The following is a 13,047-nucleotide window of genomic DNA, read 5'->3' as shown; positions in this document are numbered from 1 at the left end:
ACAAAGCTATAGAGAAGAGACCAAGGTGCTCCTGGAATAGGGAGGAGCCAGGAGACCAATGGAACAAGATCTACAGTGTAGAAACAGGTCTGCAGGGCACTTATAGCTTTGATTGGCAGAGTCAAGTTGCAAACCAGACAATGAGGAAAAGAAATGCAAACTCCATCTGTGGCAGGCAGCATGAACCCCACTGCCCTGTGTCTGTTGTAAGACCAATTTCCCAGCCACAAATACTTATTTTTCCAGACTCCCTTGCAAGCAGGGGTGGTCACATGATCCAGTCTGGCCAATGCTGTGTAAGTGGGAGTCTATTGGGAAGGGGACATGAAACCAGGGGAAGATGAACTATCTTGCATGCATGAGAATGAAGGATGCTCACTAACAGGTGGAGTAGAAAGCAGGGAGAAACTTGGTTCTGGTGGCTGCCCTGGACTGCCCCCTCCACACCACTGCAGTTGAATTTCCTTTACTTGCATAAATTACATCTGGTGACAGTTCTTAAGTACGTGGTTTTTGAGCAAACAGAGAAGTCAAGGGAGTGACTCCAACAAAGCCAGGAAAGCCCAATTCCCCAGAGTGAGTGATACACCAAGAGGCAGAACCTACTCTCCACTCTTTACACATCAGTGGGAATGTGTACAGGGGCTAAGGGTGAGAGACTCCGTGGGGTCATCTCCTCTGCTTCACAGAACAAAGCCAGGTACTCTCCATCACCCACTTTGTTTTTCTCCATAGCACACACACCTATCCAACATACCACCTATTGTACTTGAATAGCTTATTGTTTGTCTTCCCCAAATAGAAAGTTAGCTACAAGAGGGTTAAGGTGATTGTGTGTTTTACACATCACTGCATTGCCAGGGTCTAGAACAGTAACTGGCATACAGTAGGGGGCTTAATAAATATTTATCAAATAAATGAATGAACCAAGAATTTAAAGCCCAATGAACCATCTTTCAAGTATAAAGTCAACAGAAAAACATGTTGAATATATTTTTGAATTATAGTTCCCATGACCCTTTCTTTAAAAAGTTAAGGACACCCTTAGGCAAATCAAGAATGATTCAGAAAGGTTTAATATAAAAGGAGGGGCAGATGATTTTTTAAAAATTCTGTGGATGGATGGTGGTGATGGCTGCTGTATTAATCCATTTTCATGCTGCTGATAAAGGACATACCCGAGATTGGGCAATTCACAAAAGAAAGGTTTAACTGGATTTACAGTTCCACATGGCTGGGGAGGTCTCACAATCATGGCCAAAGGCAAGGAGGAGCAAGTCACACCTTATGCAGATGGTGGCAGGCAAAGGGAGAGAGAGCGAGCTTGTGCAGGAAAATTCCCATGTGTAAAGCCATCAGATCTCAAGAGATTCATTCACTATCATGAGAACAGCACGGGAAAGACCTGGCCCCATGATTCAATTACCTCCCACCGGGTTCCTCCCATGACACATGGGAATTGTGGGATTTACAATTCAAGATGAGATTTGGGTGGGGACACAGCCAAACCATATCAGTTGCCCTACAGTGAGAAAGTACTTAATGCCCCTGAACTGTAGACTTAAACATGGTTAATGTTATGTGTATCTTACCAGAATTCATAAAAAGGATGAGCAGAAGCATAACAAGTGCAAATGAAGAGAAATCAGAGTCAAGGTATAAATGGAGCACTGCCCAGAGGGCCAGCAATGAGCATAGAATTTGTGTAACTGCAGGACTATTGCAGCCAACCTAAAGATCATGACCATCACAGAGAAGAATGAAACAAAACAGAGAAATAATAAAAAGTAGGAGGGATGGAGGTAATATAAGTACACTATGTCATATTCATATATAGTTGGGAGTCTAAAGAATTGCTTAGAAGTTTAAAATTAGAGGCATCGAGGTAAACAGAAAAAATATAATCAACTAAAATAACTTCATGGAAGGGAGACAAGAGAAAGGAAAGAAGAAATCTAATTTAGGGAGAAAATAAATGTCTAGAGAAATAAGAGGATTAAAGATATAATGTCATATTATAATTAGGAAGATAACCATGGGATCAGAAACGTAGCTTTCCAAATTATCAGAAGACATACACACAGAAAATAAAGACAACAGAGACCATATGGAGAAAATTGACAACCCCCACAAAACTATAAAAGCAGAAAGCCTATCAAACAATGATGACAGAACTAAGACCAAATGCATCTGCCATATCAGTAAATGTTAATGAGCCATACACACTTGCTAAAAAAAAAAAAAGACGATCATAAACAACAGCACTGAAGGTAGAATGATTCAGCAAGGTTTCATCAAAAAGGATGGGCAGGACCGGGCACAGTGGCTTACATCTGTAATCTCAGTACTTTGGGAGGCCGAGGCAGATAGATCATGAGGTCAGGAGTTCAAGACTAGCCTGGCCAACATGATGAAATCCCGTGTCTACTAAAAATACAAAAAAATTAGCCAGGTGTGGTGGTGGGTGCCTGGAGTCCCAGCTACTCAGGAGGCTGAGGCAGGAGAATCGCTTGAACCCGGGAGGCGGAGGTTGCAGTGAGCCAAGATTATGCCATTGTACTCTAGCCTGGGTGACAGATTCAAAAAAAAAAAAAAAAGATGGGCAGATGATTTTTACAAAGGTCTGCAGATGGATGATGGTGATGGTTGTACTACAGTGAGAAGTACTTAATACCCCTGAACTGTATACTTTAAAAAAGTTTAAAATGATAAATGCTACATGCATTTTACCATAATTTTAAAAAAGGATGAGTAGAAGCATAATACACAAATGCAAATGAAGATAAATCAGGGGTCATAATATCAGACAAAGCTGAAGTCAGGGCAAAAAAAATTGAATGAGAAAAAAGAAGGGCACTGTGTGAGGGTGAAGGATGACAGCCATCATGAAGATCTAGTAGTAATGAATGTTCATGTACCAAATAGCATGGCCTCAATATTCACAGAGCAAGACTGGAAATTTAGGGAGAAAAAGCAGAGTATGCTAGCATTAGCGCCTTTTTTTTTTTTTTTTTTTTTTTTTTTGAGACAGTCTCACTCTGTTGCCCAGGGTGGAGTGCAATGGTATGATCTCTGCTCACTACAACCTCCACCTCTTGGGTTCAAGTGATTCTCCTGCCTCAGCCTCCCAAGTAGCTGGGATAACAGGTGCTCACCACTATGCTCGGCTTTTTTTTTTTTTTTTTTTTTGTATTTTTAGTAGAAATGGGATTTCACCATGTTGGCCAGTCTGGTCTCGAACTCCTGACCTTGGGTGATCCACCCACTTCGGCCCTCCAAAGTGCTGGGATTACAGGCATGAGCCACCACGCCTGGCCTAGTGCATTTTAATTCGCCTGTCTCAAACCATTCCATATGCAGTTGGCAAAAACAAAAAGAGAGGGAGCCAAATAATCTAACAACTGTGTGTGTGTGTGTAAAACACAGTCTACCTTCATTCTATTCAAATGCTCCTGAAAGTGCATACACAAAAAGTGACTATCAGGCCACAAAGAAAGTAAATTCCAAAAAATAGAAAGAAGACAACGTTCTCTGATAACAATATACTAGAATTTGAAAATACTAATAATGAAACCACAGACCAAACCAAACTTTGCCACCAAGAGGTCCATAAACACTTAAAAGTAACCTTGAGTTAAAAAGAGCAAAAGCAAAAACTTCAGAATATCTAGACAATAACAAAAAATATATTTATGGACCTGTGGGATGCAGCCAAAGCCAATGTTAAGAGGAATATATATAGCCTTAAAACACTGATCTTATTAATAAATGAGAAAGCATGAATTGCCCAACTCAAAAAGTTAGAAAAGACAAAATAAACCTAAGATACAATAAATAAATGAAAACAGAAATGGAGTTAACAGCAAAAGAGAGGAACTCATAAATAACTCCATGTTTTTTTTTTTTTTTAAATTAAAAAACAAAAAATTTAGAGACAGGCTCTTGCTCTGTCACCCTAGCTGGAGTGCAATGATGCAATCATAGTTCACTGCAACCTCAAACTCCTGGGCTCAAGCGATCCCCCTGTACCAGCCTCCTGTGTAGCTAAGAGTACACATGTGCACCACTACACTCAGCTAATTAAAAAAATTTTTTTAGGGATGGCATCTTGCTGTGTTGCCTAGGCTGATCTTGATCCCCTGGCCTCAAGCAATCCTCCTGCCTTGGCCTCCCAAAATGCTGGAATTACAGGCATGAGTGACCATCTCTGGCCCCAAGTACTTGTTCTTTGAAAAACAGCAAGACATGTTCACTGCTGGGGAGTCTAATGAAGCAGGAGATATAATACACAGAAGGTGGAGGTGACTGCTTGGAAGGATTCTCTGCACTTTTGCTCTCCAGCTTCACTTCTCACCATCCCTCAACCCCTCCCAACAGGCTTTTCTTCCAACTTCTCTGCAGAATTTGCCCTTGTCAAGGTCACCAAAGACCTCCATGTTAATAAATCCAGTGGCCAATTATCACTCCCCCTTTCAACTAATCCTCCCAGCAGCACTGACTCAAGTGATCACTCCACCTGCTTCCAGGACACTACAGTCCCCTTCTCCTGGTCCTCCTCCTCCTCCCACTGCTGGTCCGCCCACATCTTCCCAAACTCCTCCTCTCCACTCTTTCTACTCACTCAGGATCTCATCTCCTCTCAAGGATTTAAACACTATATGTGGATGCCTATTTTTCTTTTTTTTTTTTCTGAGACAGAGTCAGAGTCTCACACTATAACCCAGCCTGGAAATATGATGACTTTTGAGCCTCAAACTCTCACCTAAACTCCATTCTGATGGCCAACGTGTCTACTCGATGTCACCAAATGGATATTTAATAGATACCTCAAACTTAATATTTCCCAAACTAAAATCCCAACCTTCCTCCCCCATCCAGCTTTTCCCACAATTTTCCTGACCTCAGGAAATACAACTCCATCCTGCCAGTTGCTCTCATCAGAGGCCTGGAGTCATCTTTGACCCCTCTCTTCCTCTCACACTCCATATCTAACCCAGGAGCAAATCCCATTGGCCGGCCCTTTCACTTCCTGCTGCCTCCACCACTCCTACTGTGGTCCACGCTGGCAGGATTCTTGCAGCGGTCTCTGCGCTGGTCAGCACCTTCCATCTGCTCTACAACACAGCAGCCAGAGGAGCCCTGTGAAAACCTAAGTCCAATTACCCCACCCCTTTCCTCAAAACCCTCAGTGGTTCCCCAGATTCACTCAGAGCAGAAGCTAAAGCCCTTCCCACTCCATCACCTCCCTGTCCTATTCCTCACTCTTTTCCTTTGCATTCTCTCCATTCCAATGGTAATGGTTCGTTTTGTGTCAATTTGACTGGGCCACAGGGTGCCCTGATATTTGGTGAGACATTTTTCTGGTGTCGTGAAGGTGTTTCATGATGAGATGAACATGTGACCTGGCAGATGAAAGAAAATAGTGTCCTTCTCTGTGCAGGTGGCCTCATTCAACCCACTGGAGGCCTAACAGAACCAACAAGTAAGGGGGAAGTCATGCTATCTCTGCCTGCCTTTAAGTGGGGACATCATTCTTCTCTTACCCTTTAGACTCAGGCTGGGACTGGAATTCACACCATTGGCTCTCCTGGGTCTCAGGCCCTCAACTCACACTATCAGCTCTCCTGGGTGGGTCTCAGGCTCTCAACTCACACTGGAACTCACACCATTGGCTCTCCTGGGTCTCAGACCCTCAAATCAAACTGGAACTCACACCATCGGCTCTCCTGGGTCTCGGACACTCAAATCAAACTGGAACTCACACCATCGGCTCTCCTGGGTCTCAGACCCTCAAATCAAACTGGAACTCACACCATCGGCTCTCCTGGGTCTTGGACCCTCAAATCAAACTGGAACTCACACCATCGGTTCTTCTGGGTCTCAGACCCTCAAATCAAACTGGAACTCACACCATCGGCTCTCCTGGGTCTCAGGCCCTCAGCTCACACTGGAACTCACATCATCGGTTCTTCTGGGTCTCCAGCTTGCTAATTGCAGACCTTTGGATTCCTCAACCTGCATAGCTGCAGGAGCTAATTCCCTACAGTGCGTGTCTTCACATGTGTCTATATGTGATTAGTTCTGTTTCTCTGGAGCACACTGACTAATACACCATCTGTTCCAGCATGCTCCTGTCTCTTCTCCCAGATAAACCCAAGGCTGAATCCCTGATCTCCTTTAAGTCACCTTTTTAGTGAGCCCCTTGGCCACCTGTTTAAAATTATCCTCTATCTCAAACGCATTATCACTGTCTAAAAGTCCATATATTTCACATACACATTTTAAAAATTGTCTGCAGTCTCCATAAAAGCAGGCTTTTTGCTGCTTTTGGCCCATGACTGTATCCCCCGGGCCAATAACGATGCCTGGCACAGGGTCGGCACTCAATTAAGATGAACTGAACAAACAGAAGAACAAAGGCGACTGCCTGCTCAACTCGACAGAAATCAGGAAGCCTCCAAGAAATGGATCAATTTCCAAGAAAAGAGAAATTACCCAAAGGATCCGGGAAGGGAGAATCTAAACAGACCAATTGCCAAGAAGAAAGACAGAAACTGTCAAATAGCAAATCCAAAGTCTAAAATAAGAGAAATGCAAATTAAAGCCATAATGAGAGAGGATCTCAGAGTACAGACAAAAGGGAACATCCACATTCCTTCACTTGCCACCCTGACACAGATCAAAAGTGCTGAGCACCCGGCGCGTGTGCTGGTTTGAGTTTCTGCTTCACTGCTGGTCAGGGGGACGCTGGGGTCATTTCTGTGGAAGGCAATTTGACAAATGCCTGTAGTACAGAGGCCCATATCCTCTGAGCCAGCAGTCTCACGTAACGATTATCCTACAGACGTGCTCACAAGGGCAACATAGGTACAAGCACATTCATCACAGAAAGGTGGGTCACAGCAGCAGATTAGGATCAGTGAAGTGTCCATCAGCAGGCTGCCAGGTCAAAAACAACAGCTCCCGCACAATGGAGAGCCACGCAGAGACCAGGAAGGCTCGGGCAGCTGTCCTCAGCCACCTCCCATGCTCTGCTCTGCTTCCCTGGGCGTTGGTCATCGAGATTCACGATTTGTGGCATTAATGCCACACGCTGAGCCCTCTGCCCTGAACTTTAGTCTCGAATTCCCACCTTCCTCCCCAGGCAATTTCTGTACTTTCCACTCAATTTTCCCGTAAACCTAAAACTGCTTTAAAAAATATATATTCATTACCTAGATAACAAAATTCGTAAGACAGTGAGATGTCACTTTCAATCCACCAAATCAGCCAAACTTAGGAGATCAGATGATTTGAAAGGTAAGTGGACGCCCGTGAAGGGAACTCGCCACCGTGCTCTGCAGACGATCCGGCAACCTCTCTCTGTGTGTACTTCCTCAGGAAGCTCTGGAGCTGGTCTTTAGGGGCAACCCGTCACCTTCCTAGGGAACTGCATTAGCATGAGCTGCTTCTTAAAACACGTTTAAGGCCGGGCATGGTGGCTCACACCTGTAATCCCAGCATTTTGGGAGGCCGAGGCGGGCGGATCAACAGGTCAGGAGTTCGAAACCTGACCAACATGGTGAAAACCCATCTCTACCAAAAACACAAAAATAAGCCGGGCATGGTGGCGTGCACCTGTAATCCCAGCTACTCGGGAGGCTGAGGCAGGAGAATTGCTTGAATCCAGGAGGTGGAGGTTGCAGTGAGCTGAGATCATGCCATTGCACTCCAGCCTGGGCAACAAGAATGAAACTCTGTCTCTAAATAAATAAATAAATACAAAAGTTAGCCAGGCATGGTGATGGGCACCTGTAGTCCCAGCTACTTGGGAGGCTGAGGCAGGAGAATCATTCGAATCCTGTGGGTAGAGGTTGCAATGAGCTGAGATCGTGCCACTGCACTCCAGTCTGGGTGGCAGAGCGAGACCGTCTCAAAAACATCTTTTAAGTTCAGAGGTATACGTGCAGGACGTGCAGGTTTGTGACACAGCTAAATGTGTGTCATGGGGTTTTGTTGTACAGATTATTTCATCACCCAGACATGAAACCTAATACCCTTTAGTTCTTTTTCCTGGTTCTCTCCCTCTTCCCACCTTCTGCCCTCCAGTGGGTCCCTGCGTATGTCATTCCCCTCTATCCGTGTGTTCTCATCATTTAGCTCCCACTTATAAGTGACAGCATGTGGTACTGGGTTTTCTGTTCCTGGGTTAGTTTGCTAAGAGTAATGGCTTCCAGCTTCATACATGTCCCTGCAAAGGACATGATCTTGTTCTTTTTTATGGCTGTGTAGTATCCCATGGTATCTACACAGTCTTCCATACAGTTCTCAGAAGTGAGGATGCAAGAGCCCCTGTGACAATGCATAGGTCTTGCACACAAAATGTTGGGTCAAAGGTAAGAAATACTATACATGAAAAGTGAAGACACATGTTCCCAGCATTGTGCCTAATTTGGGCATCACGCTCAATTAAGACAAAAGAGTGGGGTGGATGGAGTAGGCATAGAGGGTGGGGGGACAGGGGGGTAGGTACAGTAAGGGGCCCATCACAGCCACTGATGTGGGAGCTAGGTACCAGGAGGTGTGACCAGCTCAACATTCTGGACCCAGGGTTTGGAAACCAGGATGAAGCCTGGCTGACTCCACTATGAGGCTGAAAAGCTGAGCACATCACACAAGGCTCGTGAAAAAGGGAAGTGTGTCCTCACCCGCCCCGCTACGTTCTTAGGTGGAAACTTGCAATAGGGTGGCCACATGGTAGAAACGGCCAGAAGCAGGCCAGGTGCGGTGACTCAGTCACGCCTCCCAGCACTTTGGGAGGCTGATGCGGGCGGATCACGAGGTCAAGAGTTCGAGACCAGCTTGAATGTGGTAAAACCCCCATCTCTACTAAAAATACAAAAAATTAGCCGGGTGCAGTGGCACGCACCTATAATCCCAGCTACTCAGGAGGCTGAGGCAGGAGAATCACTTGAAATCGGGAGGAGGAGGTTGCAATGAGCTGAGATTGTGCCACTGCACTCCAGCATGGGGAACAGAGCAAGACTCCGTCTCAGAAAAATAATAATAAATTAAAAAAATAAAAATAAACTTAAAAATTACTTGAAAAGAAACAGCCAGAGGCCCAGGGGAGCTGGGAAACAGCAGGATAGGGGCCGCTTCCTGGGTAGAGCCCTCGGTTGTATAAAAGAGTTCCAAGAAGCATTTCCTGCCCCTGGGCTTGGGCATGGCATGGCTGCGTGTGGGGACAGGCAGATATTCTCACATGCCAAGGGGAGCTGAGACAGAAAAGGACTTTGGGTTACATTAATAGAAGTATATGTGCCAAAATAGAAGAGATGACTCAAGGTTCTGCTGACCTTTGTGGTGGCTGGACCACAATGTCAGAATTTCAGCTTAGGGGGGCTTGAAACCTAGTGTCCAATTTTCCTAGAATTTATCTTTTCTTCTGTTTCCCTGTGTGTTCACCTCTTAGCTCTTCAGGAATGCAATTATAACGTTTACCTCTCCTCCACCAGGTGCTCCCTGCACTGCAAGTGTATCTAACTACAGTTCGATTTGGTTAGAAATTCTCAGGACAAAATATTGAACCAAACCAGGCACCCTCTGGGATCCTCCCCCACCAGGAGATTGCCTCAAGACGACGGTTTATAGCCTAGCTCTGGCCACCCAGGCGCCCTCCAGACTACCCGACTGAGAAGACACATAAGCAAGTAAGGTGGACCCTGCACCTCCTCACCCCCCGTCCCCTGCGTGCCTTTCACACCAAGTTCCCCTTTAAAGACCCCACTTTCCTCCCCGAAAGCTGAAGCGATTCCCTTAAGTCAGGAGCCTGTACTGTTTCCCCTTAAGCTCTGGAATAAAGTCACTTTCTTTCTACCAGACCCCTCTCTGTTCATTTGGATTCTGCAAGAGGCTGGACATGTGTTTGGTGATGGCCTGACTTGAGAGCCCATCTCCAACCTCCATGCTGCACAGGAAGGAAAGAATGTGACATGGACTCATTCTCTGTCCAGGGCCTGGTGACAATTCAGTCTCTGGCCTTGGAGACCTGTCTGCAGGTGCAGACAGTGCCATTAGGCTGGTAAACGTTGGGACAGAGGGAGCCCAGGGACTGAGGGAAGAGGGACAGAAAGTCAGAGGAGGCTCGGAGAGGAGGTCCAGGTGATGGTCGAGGCCTTTGCTTGGTTTCTGCAGGAACGGTAACCTCACTCCTTTACAGGCCATTCCCTTTTAAGCTGCTCAGTTACCTGGAAAACTTTTACAACGCAGAGCCAAACGCTTGCCTGTGGGCCACAGTCTGGCCTTCCTGGCCCTTCTGGGATAAGAGTGGCAGCAGCCGTGCCCCTCCTCACTCCTTTTTGCTGCTGCAGGCTGACATGGAAAAGAGGTTGTCCATTCTGGGGTGGGGGCAGCGTCACCCCTGACTTTGGCCGAGGCCTCCCGATGGTTACCCCTGCATGGCAGTCTTTACATTCCCCAGAGTGGTTTCCCTGGAGGGCAAAGTGGCTTCAGTCACTCCCCTGGGACACAGCTCTGTTTGGGGATGACAAGCACAAAACTCAGGCTGGTGGACCTGGGAGGGAAGGGGTGCCACTGGGGCAGGCTGAGGGCTGCTATGGCATTGACGCGGCTCTATTTCTCATACCATTGGTGAGAACGTGGTGTTTGCGTCATTACTTTTTATACCTCATATATATATATATATATATATATATATGAGGTATAAAATATATACACACACATATATATACACACACCCACTATATGGATTCTCTTGCAGAAAATGAAGTATTTCAAAATCAATGACTTAAAAAAATTATACTTATAGTTTCTTAGAGGGTAAAGCTTTGATGCCTTAGCTGGGCCTCAGGGCGTCTTACCAACAGAACTGTTACAGCTTTCCGTTTTTTGGTCTCCACTCCAAAGTACTCTTTCCAGAAAGCCCCAGTGTGCTCTTCACACTACTGGGAACACCCTCCCCTATCTCCACCTCGAAAACTCCTATACATCCTTCAAGACCTCACTCACTGGGCACACCTTCTGTGCAGCTTGTCTGACTCCTGCAGGCCTTTGTAACACCCTGTAGCACACAGTACTGTAGAGTCCCATGGCAGAGATGACCCTGGCCTCAACATCAGACAAGCCTAGGTTCAGGTCCCAGCTCTGCCCCTCACAAGCTGTGTGACCCTGGGCAAGTCATTAACCTCTCGGGCCTTAGGCACCCACTTAATATTCCTCTAGGCCATCCTCGCTGCCGCCCAGGGGGGCTATCGCTCCTGTGGACACAGCCCGGCCCATCAGCCCACAGTAGCCCCAGGAACGCTTCCTCATTGCACAGCCTTCTGGAAGGAATCTTTGGCAAATGTCAACTCTTGTTCTGCTTTCATGGCAAGCACACCTTGGTCACATGCGGGGCTGTAGCCTGTGAGTGCAGGAAGCTGTTCCTGTGGGGCCACTGACTCCTGCCACGGAGGACTCGCCTGCCCTGATGCGGGGGTTACGTGTCCTCCTAGGCACTCTGCAGGTCGCCACGCCCCTCATTGCCAGTCCCGTGGACCCCAGGCTCAGGCCCACCAGCGCTCCCCTCACTGTCAACTTGTGGTCCCTCACACTAGGCCTTCCATAAGTTGGGACTGTGGCACCTTTGGCCAGGCCTGGGCTGGGTGCTGGGGGCTCAGAACTGAGTCAGGTGTGGACCCTGCCCTTGAGAGCTCCAAGCTGGTGGGGGAGCCACACCAGGACCCCGAAATAAGAGCAGCAGACCCATGCTGTGTCAGGGGCGAGTGTCTGGCCGTCTTGGGGCCCTGGCCAGGGTGGGGATTGGGGGACAAGTTCTTGGGAGCAGCCACAGAGCTGGGCCCTGGACAACAGGGAGGGCACTCCGGGCGGAGGGAACAGCCTTAGCCAAGGCCATTCTAGAGGATCACAAGGAGCATGGCTGTTGCAGCCCAAGATGCTTCTGGCAGGGTTGAGTCTGGAGAGGCGGCAGCCACAAGGCCTTCATCTGCCAGGGGAAGGTGTCTGGAGCTGATCCTGAGGCTGTGGGGAGTCGACATGGAAGATCATTCCTAATTCTCATAGCGACAAGATTAGGGCTGCAGGGTGCTGTTATCTCTTCTGCGCCAGGCAGTGTGCCAAGCACTTTCCCATGCATGTGTAGCCTCAGTTCTCTCAGCAGCCTCAGGGGTGGGGACCACTAGTCCCTGCAACTTGCTGATGAGGAAACTGAGGCTCAGAGAGACAATGTCACTAGCCCAGGACTGCATATCTAGCTAGCAGTGGAGCTTGGCCTGTGCTGCTGACCACAGGGCCACAAAGCCAGCCCCTCTCGTCCAGGGCAGTGGCCTGGGCAGGCTGGGGAGCAGCAGGCTGGGGAGCAGCAGGCTGTCCTGCTGACCCTAGTAGCCCTGGTGAGAGAGGAGCTGAGCCTGGAATCAGGAGCAGGGCCCATGGGGTGAGAAGGGTCTGCAGCTGGCAGGCATGGCTGGCGGGCTGGCGCCTGCAACCTAAGCAGGAAGATAACAGAGCACCTGGCAATTTGAATAACAATGAAAGCTTCCAGAATGTGAATGTCTGTGACAATAACCCTTCCTGCCGACAAAAGCAGAGGAGTCATGAGGCACAACACGCCTCATTGCAGGTGAACTGGAGACAATGTGTTCTCCAGCAGTGGCAACAGCTTCTGTTAGTTGGCGCTGACTGTATGCACGTGGGGTGTGGGGCTGGGAGCCTTCACGTATTTTGCTTTTCCTTTTCTTTGAGATAGTCTGTCTTCCAGTCAATGGTGTGATCTCGGCTCACTGCAACCTCTGCCTCCCGAGTTCAAGCAATTCTGCCTCAGCCTCTGGAGTAGTTGGAATTACAGGTGCCCACCAAGATGCCCGGCTAATTTTTGTATTTTTAGTAGAGATGGGGTTTCACCATGTTGGTCAAGCTAGTCTCCAACTCCTGACCTCAGGTGATCCACCCACCTCGGCCTCCCAAAGTAGTGGGATTACAGGCATGAGCCACTGCACCTGGCCGCCTTCACATATTTTTCTAAGGGAGTCTCACAGGGACCTGAAA

At 47.6% G+C, this 13,047-nt stretch overlaps 1 protein-coding gene across 3 annotated transcripts in view; it reads right to left on the bottom strand.

The window, feature by feature from the left end:
* Window positions 1-13,047, bottom strand: part of SHISAL1 (shisa like 1) — an 87,264-nt gene that overhangs the window by 6,743 nt on the left and 67,474 nt on the right. The window lies entirely within an intron of this gene.

The sequence above is a fragment of the Trachypithecus francoisi genome, unplaced genomic scaffold (assembly GCF_009764315.1).
Source record: "Trachypithecus francoisi isolate TF-2019V2 unplaced genomic scaffold, Tfra_2.0 Lachesis_group14, whole genome shotgun sequence".
Classification (NCBI taxonomy): domain Eukaryota; kingdom Metazoa; phylum Chordata; class Mammalia; order Primates; family Cercopithecidae; genus Trachypithecus; species Trachypithecus francoisi.
The sequence above is the reverse complement of the archived record's forward strand: the minus strand, read 5'-3'. Positions and strand labels throughout refer to the sequence as shown.